This window comes from Capricornis sumatraensis, chromosome 6, assembly GCF_032405125.1.
Source record: "Capricornis sumatraensis isolate serow.1 chromosome 6, serow.2, whole genome shotgun sequence".
Lineage (NCBI taxonomy): Eukaryota > Metazoa > Chordata > Mammalia > Artiodactyla > Bovidae > Capricornis > Capricornis sumatraensis.
Window position 1 is genome coordinate 71,291,802 of NC_091074.1, and position 16,794 is coordinate 71,308,595.

Below are 16,794 nucleotides of genomic sequence, written 5' to 3' on the forward strand. Positions count from 1 at the left end.
AATTTTCTAACTAGCTATTGGGTAAAAAGGAAAGTAGCTGCCATTATGAACTATTTGGTGGAGGAAGTTAAAGACAATAAAAACTGTGCTTATCAATATTCAGCTTGAATGCTTAGTCACTGGTGTCATATGGACTTCCAGTATTTGAATTCTAGCGCCAATAATTATTACTCGTGTGATCTTGGGACATAGACTAAAGCACTGCCATTCTTGTGGGTAAAGAGTTGGAAGGGGTATTGCACGTTTCTCAACTTTTTAATCCTGTTACAGGTTGAATTGTCACCCTTAAATTCATATGTTGAAGTTCCAACCCCAGTATCTCAGAATGCAACAGTATTTGGAGATAGGGCCTTTAAAGAGATAATTAAGGTAAAATGAAGTCAGTAAGGTGGGCCCTACTCCAGTTTGACTCATGTCTTTATAAGAAGAGATTGACACACACATACACACCCACACATGCACGCGTGCTAAGATCTGGGGAAGACAGCCGTCTACCAACCAAGAAGAGTGGCCTCAAAAGAAACCAGCCCTGTCGACACCTTGGTGGTGGATTTCTAGCCTCCATAATTGTAAGAAAATTAATTTCTGTTGTTTAAAGCCCAGTGTTTCTTTAGGGCAACCCTAGCAAACTAATATATTCCCTGAACAACAGAGAGTTTCTTTGGAAACCCATCACAGGCACAGTACATAATGAATTAGAGCAGCCATGAAAACCCACTGAAACTTTATTTTATAAACATAAATAGCTGAAAATTCATATCAGTTTAATATAAAGTATTTTTTAGTTTCTAAAAAGCTGAACAGTGGAACCCTACTCCCAAACACTTCCACGTGGAGGGATGGAGGAAAGGCAGGGTTACAGGCCCCAGCTGGGGTGGTGTGTGTCGGGAAACCTCGTCACTGGAATTTTCATTGGCCCATTATAAACTCTCTGGGTTTTGGTTTCCTCATCAGTAAAATAAGGATAACAATTCCTCCTCAGGGCATCCCATTGAGTGTGAAGACTAAAAAGTAACTATGGAAAATTTGGGGGTTGGTATCCCTAATCTGCAGTAATGTTAACATGCTCATGGTGGGAATTTCATGATGGGCCAGTGGTTGGGCTTCTGTGCTTCCACTGCAGTGGGCGTTAGTTCCATCCCCAGGTCAAGGAACTTGGATCCCTCAAGTTGCAAAAAACAAAAAAACATGCTCTGGGTTGCTCCAGGGGAAAAGAAGATGAAGACGGTAAAAATAAATTTAAGTTTTAGGTTTAGGGATATTAGAGGGAAACTTCTGTTAATCTGGATGCATTAATTGCTGTGTGTTCTAGTGGATGCACGTCTGGTTATTGCATCAAAATATAGTAACATCCTTCCTCTTCTTCCCCTTCAAAATTTAGTAACATCCTTCCCTTTGAAGAATAGTGTCTGCTGCAAAGCTAGAGGTTGTCAGAAAGCGACACCTTGTGGCCTTTGTGGTGTACTGTCCTGGGGTATATTAGGCGTTCCAGGCTCTGAAAAAGTTGGCTTAAAACTCAACATTCAGAAAACCAAGATCATGGCAAATAGTCCCATCACTTCATGGCAAATAGATGGGGAAACAATGGAAACAGTGACAGACTTTATTTTGGGGGGCTCCAAAATCACTGCAGATGGTGATTGCAGCCATGAAATTAAAAGACACTTGCTCCTTGAAAGATAAGTTATGACCAACCTAGACACCATATTAAAAAGCAGAGATATTACTTTGCCAACAAAGGTCCATCTAGTCAAGGCTATGGTTTTTCCAGTAGTCATGTATGGATGTGAGAGTTGGACAGTGAAGAAAGCTGATGCGTTTGAACTGTGGTGTTGGAGAAGCATCTTGAGAGTCCCTTGGACAGCAAGGAGATCCAACCAGTCCATCCTACAGTCCATCCTAAAGGAAATCAGTCCTGAATATTCATTGGAAGGACTGATGTTGAAGCTGAAACTCCAATACTTTGGCCACCTGATGCGAAGACCTGACTCATTTGAAAAGACCCTGATGCTGGGAAAGATTGAAGGCAAGAGGAGAAAGGGATGACAGAGGATGAGATGGTTGGATGGCATCACCGGCTCAATGGACATGAATTTGAGTAAACTCCGGGAGTTGATGATGGACAGGGAGGCCTGGCGTGCTGCAGTCCATAGGGTTGCAAAGAGTCGGACACGACTGAGCAACTGAACTGAACAGGCTCTTTTGCTAAAGGGCTTAAAGTGAAGTAAAAGTCGCTCAGTGGTGTCCAACTCTTTGTGACCCCATGGACTGTACAGTCCATGGAATTCTCTAGGCCAGAATACTGGGGTGGGTAGACTTTCCCTTCCCCAGGGGATCTTCCCAACCCAGGGATCCTACCCAGGTCTCCCACATTGCAGGTGGATTCTACCAGCTGAGCCACAAGGGAAGCCCCAAAGGGCTTAAAAGAGGTACTAAATAATGTTCCCTTTTCCCCACAATATATCCTAGACAGGACGGTTAATAATTTGACATCTTTAAAACATATATATTTTACATATTCCTTCAGCCTGTTTTTTAGTGAAGGATAGAGAAACGGATTTTCTATTAACAAAATCATGTATTTCTTTGTATAAAATATAAGGGTTTATTACATGCACTAATGAACATTTTTTCTTAAGTAATTTGGAGTTGCCTTCAGTATTGAGTTTTTTTACTTATTAATACTTTGGGACAATTTCAGTTCTCTTATTAAGGAAGGAGTACAATCTTATTTAAAATATGATTTAAAAATTTTAGAATTTCCGGTCAGGAAAATGTCATCATATAATGTCTAACATTTATTTTTGAGTAATATTTTCAATTGATAATAAGCCCAAAGAATTAATGTTTATTTGACAGTTTTTATTTTTAAATACATTATGATTTTGTTCTTTCAGTGTTACTGAGATATAATTGACTTATAGCACAATAAATTTAAGGTGTATAGCATAATGATTTGAGTTACATACATCATGAAGTGATTATCACAATAAGTTTAGGAACATCCATTATCTCATGTAGTTACAGAATTAAATAGAAAATTTAATGGAAAAATATTCAGGATTTACTCTCTTAACTTTGATATATAACATACATACAGCAGTATTAATTATCTTCATCATGGACATTTTATCCCTAGTACCTATTTATCTTATAACTGGAATTTTGTACCTTTGACTTCCTTCATCCATTCCCTCCCATACCCTACCTCTGATAACCATTAATCTAATCTCTCTTTATGAGTTTGTTTGTTTTTGAAGTATAATTGACTTAAGACACTGTTAGTTTCTTAAACACAACGTAGGATTTGATATTTCAGTACATTTCAAAATGATCACTGCAATAAATCTATTTATACTCTGTCCCCATACAAAGATTAAGTAATTATTGATTATATCCCCCAGACTGTACATTGCATTCTTGTGACTCATTTATTTTGCAACTGGAAGTTTGTACCTCTTAATCTCCCTCACCTATTTCTCTCCTCCCTCAACCCCCTCTTCTCTCGCAACCACCCGTTTGTTCTTTGCATCTGTTTCAAAAACCCTGTTTCTGTTTTGTTATATTTGTTAATTTGTTTTATTTAGTTTATTTTTTTGGCCACACCACCTGGCATGAAGGATCTTAGTTCCCTAACCATGGATCAAACCTGTGCCCCCTGTAGTGGAAGCTAGGAGACTTAACCACTGGATTGTCAGGGAAGTCCCACTTTTCTTTTTTTAGATTCTGCATATAAGTGAAATCATACAGTGTATACTTTCTCTGTCTGACTCTTTTTTACTTAGCATAATGGCTTAGCTTTATCTGTGTCACTAACGGCAAGATTTCATTCTTTTTGTGGCTATGTAATATTCCATTGTGTGTATCTGCTAGATCTTTTTTATCCGTTCATCTGTTGATGGGCAGTTAGCTTGCTTTCATATCTTAGCTATTATAAATAATGCTGCAGTGAGCATAGAGGTGCACGTATTTTTTTCAAATTAGTGTTTGCCGGATTGTATGATAGTTCTTTTTAATTTTTTGAGGAATCTCCTTACTGTTTGCCATAGTGGCTGCACCAATTTACATTCTCACCAGCAGTGCATGAGGGTTCTCTCTTCTGCACAACTTTACCAACACTTACTATTTTTTATCTTTTTGATAATAGCCATTCCTATGGGTGAGGTAATAGCTCATTGTGATTTTAATTTGTGTTTCCGTGATGATTATGATATTGGGCATCTTTTCATATGCTTGTTGGCCATCTGTCTGTCTTATTTGGAAGAATGTTCAGATCTCTGCTGCCCGTTTATTAATTAGATTGCTTTTTAAAAAAATATTGAGTTGTATGAGTTATTTGTGTATTTTGAATCTTAACCCCTTATCATATAAGTTGCTTGTAAATATTTTCTTTCATTCAGTTGGCACCCTTTTTGTTTTGTTTATAGTGTCCTTCACTGTGCAAAAGTTTCTTGGTTTGAGGTAGTCTCATTTGTTTACTTTGGTTTTGTTTCCCTTGCCTAAGGAGACGTCAAAAAAAAAAAATGCTGCCAAGATTGATGTCAAAGAGCATACTGCCTATGTTTTTTTAAGTCTTTAATCCATTTTGAATTTATTCTTGTGCATGGTGTGAGAAAGTATTCCAGTTTGGTTCTTTTTGCATGTAGCTGTCTAGTTTTCCCAAATACATAATTTTAAGGGAATTTTATTTAAATTTATTTTTTAGTTTTATTTAAACACGCAAGTCATTTTCAAATAGGATTCTCACTGACAGTTTTCCTATTAAAATATTGAAGTAGGCAGACAGAGAGACAATGTTTAGTTTTGCATGTATACTTCATAATGTCACATGATCTCAGAAGTTAAGATAGGCTTCCCAGCTACCTGGCAGGGTCACTGTAACATAACAAATGTCCACTACATCGATCAAATTTTGCATGATTGAACATACTGCAAACTCAGTTCCATGTGTCCAGCACACAATGCACAGCATTTAGTTGTAGACTCTTAAAAGAAATGACCTGACATTGAACAGTTTTATTTTATATTCCCTTTCGAATTGTGAATGTAAACCAGAATCTGGAGAAGGAACTTCAGTTCCAAGGAAACTTTCCTTTTTAATTGTTTTATATTTTAAAGAATCAAATGATGTGTGAGAGTATTTTTTGTTTAATTTTCACAGATTTGTAAACCAGAAAATCTGAACCTCTTGTGTTTTGTGTTCTTGGTGGGCTTGAAATGTAGCCGCATCAGTTAATGGGTAGGGAAAAGAAATTTCTATGGGAAATTAACTATCAAATCTTGGTGGCACTGTCATCATTTCTTCTTTAGCATCTCTGGAGTTAGACTGTCTGGATTTAAATTCTGGCCCTATCATCACTAGATGTGTGACTTTGGACAAGTTACTTAACCTCTCTGTGCCTGAGTTTCTTCTTCTGTATATCTGAGGATAATCTTTTTTTAAGAAATTAAAAAGTATTTTTTTTTGTTTGAAGTACAGTTAATTTACAATGTTGAGTTAGTTTCAAGTATACAGCAAAGTGATTCAGTTATAACTAAGGATAATCTTAATACCTATTCTGTAGTGTTATTACATGTGAGATAAACCACCTAAAGTGCTTATACAGTGTCTGGCCTATAGAGAGCATGTAGTAAGTGTTGGCTACTATTATTAGTATGAGTTTTAGGAATCATAGGTTTTTTGAGCTAGTAGGACTCTCAACATTCATTTGATCCAGATCATTGTCCAAAAATATCTAATTTTTATTCCAGTCTAGCAGATAAGATAGTTTTTTTATTTATTGCTGGTCATTAACAGGATGCTCTGAACTCTTTTAAAAGGTAGTCAACTAGATGGTAGTCTTCCTTCAAGGAGGAATAATGTTTCTTTAAAAATGTAAATGCTTTTGAACTGTGGTGTTGTAGAAGACTCTTGAGAGTCCTTTGGACTGCACGAGATAAAACCAGTCAATCCTAAAGGAAATCGGTCCTGAATATTATTGGAAGGACTGATGCTGAAGCTGAAGCTCCAATATTTTGGCCACTTGATGTGAAGAACTGACTTAATGGGAAAGACCCTAATGCTGGGCAAGATTGAAGGCAGGAGGAGAAGGGGACGACAGAGGATGAGATGGTTGGATGGCATCACCAACTTGATGGACATGAATTTGAGCAGGCTCCGGGAATTGGTGATGGATAGGGAGGCCTGGCGTGCAGCAGTCCATAAGGTCGCAAAGAGTCAGACATAACTGAGCAACTGAACTGAACTGAAAAGCATAAAATGGCCACTGTCCTGGAGGTGGTGTGCATGGTAATGAGTGCATGACTCATTAGTCCATGCACATTTCAGGAGCTGCCTTTCTCCTTTCCATTGGGTTATTGGGAATCTCGCTCCAGGGCCGAGTGCAAACAGCTATTTGGTGTTTTTCTGTGCTGTTCACATGCGCTGCAAATCTTTGGGAGCACAGGGAGAGAGGGAGAATTGAGATAACATAGCTCTATCCTACTGTTTCAAATGAAGGTTGAGAGTTAATAGAATATAGCTAAAGTCACTTGATCACTCACCTGCAGAGAAAAGGCAAGTAATAATATACATGGGTTAAGTGGGTTGAGTACAAAGGGAAAACCCTGTAGTGCAGGCAGAGTAATAAATGTCAGTGGACACTTGGCTGTGATATTGGGTAGAGTGGGGAGCGGTGCTGGCCATGGTGAGCTAAAGAACATAAGATCTGTGGAAAGGGGCACCTCTGCTCAGCTCTGTTTCCAATAGCAACAACAAAACACTCTGAAGGCAAACAGTGTACTAATAAGAGCAAGTGCATCTGTTTGCCCCATATGACATGCATGACATCAGTTTGCAATCTCCAAACAAAGGGCTTAAGCATTCCAACTTCTCACCTGATATAGAGATTCTCTCTCCAGCCTCCCTATTTGAACACTTCCGGAGAGTGGCCACTTCCTCATGAGGCTCTCTGCTGAACCGAAACTGTCTCTTTGAACTGGCTGCAGGTTGTCCTCCTTTGTCCATTTGTAGAGATGAGGAGTAAGATACATCTTTGCTAGATGATGACTTCCCTGTAGGAGTTAATAGTTGTCATGCCAGGCTTCCCCACTGCTGCCATCTTTCTTCAGCTGTGACATGACATGGTTTCTAGGCCTCACTGTCTGGTTCCTGTCCTCTAGACCTGCTTGTCCAGAAGCCTCATGACGAGAACTGCAGGTATGAGGGTAAGGCAGCCCTTGTACACACCTTGTAACTTTGATCTCCAAGAGGCCAAGCAAATAGGGACGTCTGTCCTGCCAAGTCCTATCTTCCACCTTTGACATATATTGGGTTCATCAGAGAATGGGGAAAGAAAGATCTCACTTTTGCAAAGCCATGTGGAAAAGTGGAAGGATTTTACTGAGAAAAGAGTTTCTTTGAAGATGATAGGTGTTTACCCTGGGACCCTGAGATGCTCTGAGAACAGAAGGAGATACAGAAGCCTACTCTGGAAGCTCAGCCTTCTCCTCTCTCCTCAGCCTCTCTTAAGATAGCTGAAACCCCCACAACCTTCCTCAGTGTCCATTCAACCTATGGGAAACCTATATCCCATTTTAATCCACTTTATGGGAGTGCTGCTGGCCACCCTGGCCCTCCTCCTGCCCTCAGGCTGGGCCATGTTTTCCAGCCCCTTTCTCCACACTCCAGCAGCACCAGCTCTAGGCATTGGACAGACCAATGGTTCTGAAATTTTCAGGTAAAAGGTGTTGCCAGTCCTTTATTGCTGAAGGGGAGAAGGTATGTACAAATACTTTGGGTGCCCCTAGTCTTAGAGGGGTAGGAGAACTTGTCTAATGCCCACCCTGCTCCCTAGGGCATGGGAAAGCGATGGCTTTTGCTCCATGAACTCTACACTTTCTTACCTCCTCTACTTTTGACCAACAGTCCCCACTCTACCACCCTTCATGCTGTATGTATGGGGTCAGAAGTGATTAGTGAGTGAACATGCATGTTGGGCCTGCTCTGCAGAAATCACATGAAATCACAACTCGTATAGGCCCTGCATTAAGATAACAGCCTCACATCTGGTGGCCCTTTGAACTCAGAATGGAGGCTCTAAAATCAAATCCAGAAATTCTGGTAGCATTCCACCATTCTTTCCCAGTGCTAAGTTAGAATTTACTTCGAAGTAACCTTTACAAACAGTGGGAAGAGGGTGGCCTGGATTTTCTCCCTTCCCATACAGTGCAGACTGCTTGAGCTTTGATAAATGTGCATGAGACACTTTCTCTAGTTTCAAGAAATAGTCTAGGTAGAATTGTTATATGGATTTCCCCCTATTGGGTGAGCCATTGTAGCATGAAGTTGTGAGGGAAGGGGTTCAATGCATTGGTTTCTTCTTTTTTTTTTTAATTTTATTGAAATATACTTGATTTACAGTGTTGAATTTACTTCTGCTGTACAGCAGAGTGACTCAGTTTTATACATATATATATATATGTTCTTTTTAATATTTTTCATTCTGGTTTATCACAGGATATTAAATATACTTCCTTGTGCTATACAGTAGGACCTTACTTATCGATCCTATATGTACTACTAGTTTGCGTCTGCTGTTAATAATCTCAAACTCCAAATCCTTCTCTCCTCCACCTCCCTTCCCTTGGGAATCACAAGTCTGTTCTCTCTGAATTTCTGTTTCATAGATATGTTCATTTGTGTGGTAATTTAGATTCCACATATAAGTGATATCAAATGGTATTTGTCTTTCTGACTGCCTTGGCTTAACTTGATAATTTCTAGGTCCATTCATGTTGCTGCAAATGAAATTGTTTCATTCTTTTTTATTTCTGAGTCATATTACATTGCTTATATATGTAACACGTCTTCTTTATCCATTGATTTGTTGATGGACATTTCGGTTGCTTCCGTGTCTTGGTTCCGTGCCTTGGCTATTGTAAATAGTGCTGCTGTGAACACAGGGTGCATGTGTCTTTTCGAATTAGGGTTTTGTCTGGGTATATGCCCAGGAATGGGATTGCTGTATCATATGGCAACTTTATTTTTAGTTTTTTGAGGAATCTCCAGACTGTTTTCTATAATGACTACACCAGTTTACATTCCTCCCAACAGTGTGAGAGGCTTCCCTTTTCTCCACACCCTCTCCAACATTTATTACTTTTAGACTTTTTAGTGATGGCCATTTTGACTGGTGTGAGGTGGTGTCTCATTGTGGTTTTTGTTCCCTGGCTGCATTGGGTCTTTGTTGCCGCACGTGGGCTTCTCTCGTGGTGGTGTGTGGACTTCTGTCATTGTGGCTAATGGGATCTTAGTTCCTCAACCAGGGATTGAACCCACGTCCCCTGCATTGGAAGGCGGATTCTTAACCACTATACCACCAGGGAAGTCCTTCATATAGCAGACTTTATTTAAAGTCTGTTTTGTCTGGTATGAGTATTGCTACTCCAATTTTCATTTCCATTTGCGTGGCATACCTTTTTGTATCCCTTCACTTTGTTTGTATCCTTAGATCTGAAGTGAGTCTCCTGTAGACAGCATATATATGAGTCTTGCTTCTGTATCCATTCAGCCAGTCTCTGTCTTCTGGTTGGAGCATTTACTATATTTACATTTAAGGTAATTATTGATATGTTTGTTCTTGTTGCCATTTTGTTATATGCTTTGGATTTGTTTTTGTAGCTTTTTTTTTTTTTTAATTCCCTTTTTCTTTTGTTCTCTTGTAATCTGATGACTCTCTTTCTCTTTTATTTTTTTGGTTGTGCCCTTGTGGCTTGCAGGATCTTAGTTCCCTAACCAGAGATTGAACCCAGGCTCCCACAGTGAAAGCTCCAAGTCCTAACTACCGGACTGCCAGGGAACTCCTTTACCATCAAGGAGTGTTTGGATTGCTTTTGTTTTGAGTGCGTGTATATCTGTTGTAGATTTTTGGTTTGCAGTTAACCGAAAATGAAATTTTTGATATTATATCAAAATATGAAATTTTGATATAGCAGTCTGTATATATACAAGATTGTTTTAAGTTGGTTATCTATTAATTTCAACTGCATTTCCAATGTTCTACATTTGTACTTTCCTCATGAGAGAGTACAAAACCATGCTGGCTTTGATACCATATTTGTATGCACATGATTTCCTATCTTTACTGTATGTTTGCTTTTACTGGTGGGCTTTTCCATTTTTAATTCTCTTGTTTCTAGAAAGGTTGTTAGAGAAGTTCTTTTAGCACTTGTTGCAGAGCTGGACTGGTGGTGCTGAGTTCTGTTAGCTTTTGCTTGTCTGTAAACCTTTTGATTTCTCTGTTGAATCTGAATGAGAGCTTTGCTGGGTGTAGAGTATTCTTGGTTGTAGGTTCTTCCCTTTCATCACTTGAAATATATATTGTGCCACTTCCTACTGGCCTGCATGATTTCTGCTGAGAAATCCGCAGATAACCTTATGGTAATTCCTTTGTATGTTATTTGTTGCTTTTCCATTGTTGCTTTTAATATTTTTTTTGTTTGTCTTTCATTTTTGTCAGGTTGATTATTATGTGTCTTGCTGTGTTCCTTTTTGGCTTACCCTGCCTCGGACTCTGCATTTCCTGGACTTGGGTGACTGTTTCTTTTGCCCTGTCAGGGAATTTTTCACATGTCAGTGAGTTTTTCACATTTTTAAAATCTCTTCAAATATTTTCTCAGGTCCTTTCTTTCTTCCCCTTCTGAGACCCCTATAATGTGAATATTGATGCATTTAATGTTGTCCCAGAGGTTTCTTAGACTAACCTTATTTCTTGTCATTCTATTTTCTTTATTCTGTTCCTCAGCAGTGATTTCCATCAGTCTGTTTCCCAGGTCACTTATTTGTTCTGCCCCATTTATTTTGCTATTGATTCCTTCTAGTGTATTTTTCATTTCAGTTATTGTTCATGTCTGTTTGTTCTTTAAATCTTCTAGCTTTTTGCTAAACACTTTTTGTATCTTCTTTTTGTACCTCCATTCTTTTTCTGAGATCTTGGATCATCATTGTTCTGAATTCTTTTTCAGGCAGATTGCCTATCTTCACTTCACTTATTCTTCTGGGGTTTTCTCTTGTTCCTTTGTTTGGTACATATTTCTCTGTATCTAATTTTGTTCGACTTTCTGTATTTGTGGACTCCTTTCTGCCAAGTGCAGGATTGTACGTCTTCTTGCTTCTGGTGTCTGCCCCCTGGTGGGTGAAATTAGGGCAGGCTTCTTGTGGGAGGTAACCACAAATAGATTTACCTGTGTTTTCATTTTAAGATAATCTAAAACAAATTAAATAGGTATATTCTGGGTCATCTGAATCCAGCTAATTCTGTTGAGGTTGTTTGTTGTGCTGTGCTCAGTTGCTTCAGTCATGTCCTGACTCTTTGTGACTCCATGGACTGTAGCCTGCCAAGCTCTTCTGTCCATGGGGATTCTTCAGGCAAGAAGACTGGAGTGGGTTGCCATACCCTTTTCCAGGGGATCGTCCCAACCCAGGGATCGAACCCAGGGATCGAACCCAGGTCTCCCGCATTGCAGGTGGATTCTTTACCGTCTGAGCCACCAGGGAATCCCCGAGGCTATTTAAAAAGTATAAAGAGGGTGTATTCCGGCATTGGACTGATGTGTTCAAATTTCCTCTCTCCATCCCAACTGTGTGATACAGGGCAGCACTCACACCCTGTGCCTGAGTGCTGTTAGCTGCAAAAGTGTGGCAATAATTGTTCCTACTCTGGGGTCCCTGTGAGATCTAGGTGAGATTATGCTAGCAAAGCCCTTCGCCTAGTGCTTAATGAGCATCAGCACTCAATCACCATTCGATTTGTGTGTATTATCTGTATGGCCCCACGATTGTCAGTAGCTCATGGGAAGAAAACAAAGGTGGATTTAATAGAGAAGTGATGTGTTAGAGTTGAGTGAAGGCCAAGTGATATTACAGTGTGCTGAATAAATGAAGTTTTCACAGTAGTTTAAATAAAGAAAAGCAGTGTGATAATTGAGTCATCACACCAGGCAGGCTGAACTCAAAGAGACATGCCTAGGAACAGTTGGTAAACTGTACTTGTGTTAAGAGCTGCAACTTATTTTTCAGCAAAACCTCTTTTATTCCTTTAAATCTGTGTTGTTAAGATGTTTTTATTGGTCTTGTCATTTTCTGTGCATTTAAGTCATAAGTCTATTTGGCTTTTATTTGGAAGATATAAGCATGAGTTTACATCTAGTTTGAACATATTTAGGTAACTCGCTGTATAATAAAGCAAGTTACCTAATGCATTTAAAAAGGTATCCCTGTGGTTTCAAGTACTACCCTAGGTCTTTTGCATTGGAATTCAGATGTAGGGAAAGCAAATGTTTTTCCTCTTGGTGGAGGGCTCTAATTGTCCAGTTAGTGTGTGGTGGACCAGAGCAGAGACCTTGAGCATGAGCTCAAAATCAAAGCCTGCCGAACTGACAGCTCTTCACCACCACCAGTCTGCAGGCTGGTGGCTTCTCCAGTTTTAACCCCCACCAGAGCTTTGTGTGTGGACTTGATTTTGTGATCCAGTTGACCACAGTGTTACTGGCTGTGTTAGTGTTGTGTTAGTCACTCTGTCGCGCCTGACTCTTTGTGACCCCGTGGACTACAGCCCACCAGGCTCCTCTGTCCATGAGATTTTCCAGGCAAGGATACTGGAGTGGGTTGGCATTTCCTTCTCTAGGGGATCTTCCCAACCTAGGGATCGAACCTGGGTCTCTTGCACTGCAGGCAGACCGACTGAGCTACTTTCTAGGATTTCTGCCTTTGCAGTCAGGATCTTTGAGATGGCTCTAAAGGATAAAATGTTCCCTGTTACTTATGTAACCTAGATGTCAGCAGGGGTTACACTGCCTTGTGAGATCTAGAGGGGATTAATCCAAACTTCCCATCCCTACCATACCTGACTCTGGAAAAGGTCAGTGCCTTTCTGGTACATGTGTGGATTTCCACAGACCTTGTACTTATGCTAACCTCTGGCTCCCTGTTTCTGCTTGTGCAGGGAGATTATTTTCCCTTCTGCATCTGCTTTTATCCCTACTTTGACTTCCATCCAGACATAGAATTTGTCCCTTTCTTTCATTTCCACTAAAACTCCCAAAACTCCCAAGACTTCTACTTGTATAGTAAACTTTACCGAAGATTTAGGGGTATTTTGTGGGAGAGAGTGTAGGGAAGGGTAGAGGAGATTTTATTTTATAGCAAACGAAGGACAGGGGAGCCTGGCATTCTGCAGTCCATGGGGTGACCAAAGAGTGGGGTATGACTTAGTGACTGAACAAAATGACTTGACATCAAATGTTTAATGCTTCTGTTCTTCCAGATCTTTTGGCCACTCTGCCCTCTTCCTCTCTCACCTTTCTCTTTCCTTCTACTCCTAAATTTCGTCCTTTCAAATAGAATTGTTCCCCTGTCTCTATTTTAGCCTTGTCTTCAGAATCTCACTTTTCTCCCCCACCTGTTGTCAAGAGAGTCTCCCTAACAATGAATGTCCTTCCCAAGATGCATTCTGTTGTTAGGGAGTTAGATTGTGGGCTGCACCCTGCACTGATTGAAGCTCTTCACTTTACATTCCTCTTGTCTGGGAATAAAACAAATATCAGCTTAGTGCTTACAAAGCACTTTCACCTACATGAGCCCTTGGGTGAGATATGCCCATTTTACAGATGTGGAACCAGAAGCTCAGAGAGGTTGAGTGAATTATCCAAAGCTACTTAGCCAGATGAGTTGGGGAGTAGAAATCTGCACCCAGATCTGAAGATTTTCATCTGTGACCCATGTCATTGTACATAGATAGGATGAATGCTGTCTGAACCTTCCGGCATTGGAGGCCACACGGATTCCAGTGTAGATGGTTAACATAAGATAACCCAGTCGGCCTAAATGGGGAGCGTCAGGGGCAGCCCCAGCAGCCCCAGTCAGTGTGTGCATTCTGCAGGAGTAGGACGACCAGTTCCCACACCATCCCCACTCTCACTTCCCTCTTTTGCTGGCTAGCTCTTTCTCATCTTCAGGTCTAGGTGTAGAACTGGCTACACAATGTGTGGGACTCAGTACAAATGAAAATGTTGGGCCTCTCGTTCAAAAGTCATTAAGAGTTTCAAAATGACAACAGAACATTAAGCTAAGTATTGGACTCTCGGAAGCAACTATACCATCACATGCCCAGGAAGGCAGACCTGTAGGGAGGTTACACCCCCCAGGAAGCATCCTCTGGCTGCCCATTCTGAGCTCCCCACTTTGAGCTTATTACATGCTGTCTGTCTTTGTTTCTTCTTTATGCACCTGCTCCCCCGTTACTCTGTGAGACCTGTGTCCTGTTCACTGCTGCTCCCATGTTCCCAGCACAGGCCCTGACAAAAAGCAGGGGCTTAGTAGATGCCCTCTGGGGGTTTGGAGCCCTTGGAATTGGGACCTGGAGGAACCAGATGGTGAATAGTCATGTCCAGGCAGGACCCACCCAGGCCCATAAGAGTTTAGACCAGTCGTGACTGAGGCTATGGGACTTGGCAGGGGTTTAGGGCATGGGTTATAGGTTGGGTAGGGACTAATTTTCTCTTCAAGAGACTGTGTTAATCATTAATGCCCAGAACCTCAGAGACCCTACTGCTCAGGACCAAGTAAGGTGTAACCAGTCAGGGAGATGGGGCACAGGCAGAGGACATCCTTCCTGGGCTACACAGCCTGACCCACACTGGGCCTTCCTTAGCCTTCTTAGGCTTCTAAGGCCCCCTCTCCCCTTACCTGCCCTCCTTGCTTAGTGGTGGGTATGGGAACGGATATATTTTCCTAATGTCTCCTCATAGCTAAGGGAAAAGAGGGGGCAGAATTCTCAAAGTTTCAGACAACAGAGAGCCTCAAAGGCAAGTATGTCTTTAGGGATTGCTGATCCTTGAGCCCAGATGATGTCAGAGCTCAGTTTCTCTTTTTTCATTTCTCTCCAGTTGTAAGGAAAGATTTGAGACTAAACTCTGGCTAAACCCTGGAAGGGCTCTGATTGGCTGGGCTTAGGTAATGAGCACATCTTTAAGCCAATCTCTGTGTCCAGGGAATTGGCCTTCCCTTGTGGCTCAGCTGGTAAAGAATCTGCCTGCAATGTGGGAGACCTGGGTTTGATCCCTGGGTTGGGAAGATCCTCTGGAGAAGGGAAAGGTTACCCACTCCAGTATTCTGGCCTAAAGAATTCCATGGACTGTATAGTCATGGGGTCACAAAGAGTTGGGACACAACTGAGCAACTTTCACTTTCTTTCTGTGTCCAGGGAAGGGAGCAAGGATGGTTCCTCCAGGGTCCCTCCCATAGGTCTCTCTCCTTCCGTAACAAACAGAGCTGTGTTGCCAGGGGAGGGGCAGGAATGGGCTGGACAGGCAGAGCAGCCAGTGACTACTGGTGCATTTTCTTCTTTTTTTTTTTTAAACCCAGCACCACCTTCTCTCCCTGTCCTTGGCTTCTGAGCCTCTGGAGTCAGATCCCATGAGGATTCTTCTAGAGAGGAGACTGCTGAGCATGGAGAACAGTCTGGAAGGTCAGGTCTCTGGCTGGTGCCCCAGGTTCAGTGTTTTCTAGATAACCTTTCCCACCTTCCTTCAGAGCATATCATCCCAGGGTCGTCTCCACAGCACAGGGTAATGAGACTACCAGCCAGCATTTTCTCAAAGTGCTTCAACTCCGGAATGCTTCTCTTTGAGGCTCGGAAATAGTCTTTATTTTAGTTTTACCTCAGAAACAAGCTAGTCATAACCAAAGAAAGTCAAAGTGAAAGAAAGTGAAAGTGAAGTCACTCAGTCGTGTCCGACTCTTTGTGACCCCATGGACTGTAGCCTACCAGGCTCCTCCGTCCATGGGATTCTCCAGGCAAGAGTACTGGAGTGGGTTGCCTTTTCCTTCTCCAGGAGATCTTCCCAACCCAGGGATAGAACCCGGGTCTCCCACATTGCAGGCAGATGCTTTACCATCTGAGCCACCAGGGAAGAGACCCCTAAATGAAAGAATGAGGTGCCCACCATTCTTGGGTCCTTTCCTTTAGACTTCAGTTACCACAGAGCTGCTCCCCAAGGCCAAGCAAGGCATGAAGAACTACTGATGATGGTGATGAGCGTTTTCTTCAGTCCCGTGAGAATTTTCAGAAGTGTTAGGAGGAAAGGCTCAAGTTTTCTTCAGTTGATTCTGTATTTAGTGGGGAAATAGGAAGACTTCTCATAACCTGAGGTAGTGGAGCAGTGTCTCCCTGCTGTGGTTGTTCTGGGTCAAGTGTGAGGAAGAAGCTGGATCTCAAAGTGAGAAAATCCAGGCTCCATGCCTGCCCTCTCAGGACTGTCTGCTTGACCTTGGCTCCTGTCGTTGGTCCTCAGCTTAGCCCGTGTGTGAAGTGAGGGGCTGGACAAGCTGACCCCTAAGGTTCTTCTTAGCTCCTAATTTCTGTGAGTCTAGATCAGGTAGAGAAGGTGGATTAAGCAGGATTCTGGTTCTGTCCCTGCCTTCACCATGACTCATTCAGTGACCTTAGATAACCTTGTTGGGCCTGTCCCACACCCTTGACCATCCTGTGTCGCAGAGGAGGCCTGTGTAGAAGGCGGCCAGGATTCAGGAGACCTGATCCTTAGGCTCACTACTGAGGATCTTGTGCACTAGGAAACTCCAGCCTGGATCCAGCCCTCTAGTGAAGTCTGTGGGTCCAGCCCCCCATTTTGGGGCCTCTCAACCAGTCACATGGCTTCAGGCCTCCCTGGCCTGCTTTGGCCACATTGGCCTTGCTTAGTCTTCCAGACCTGGAAACTAATATGGACATGCCTCAGCCGCAACATTCAACTCTG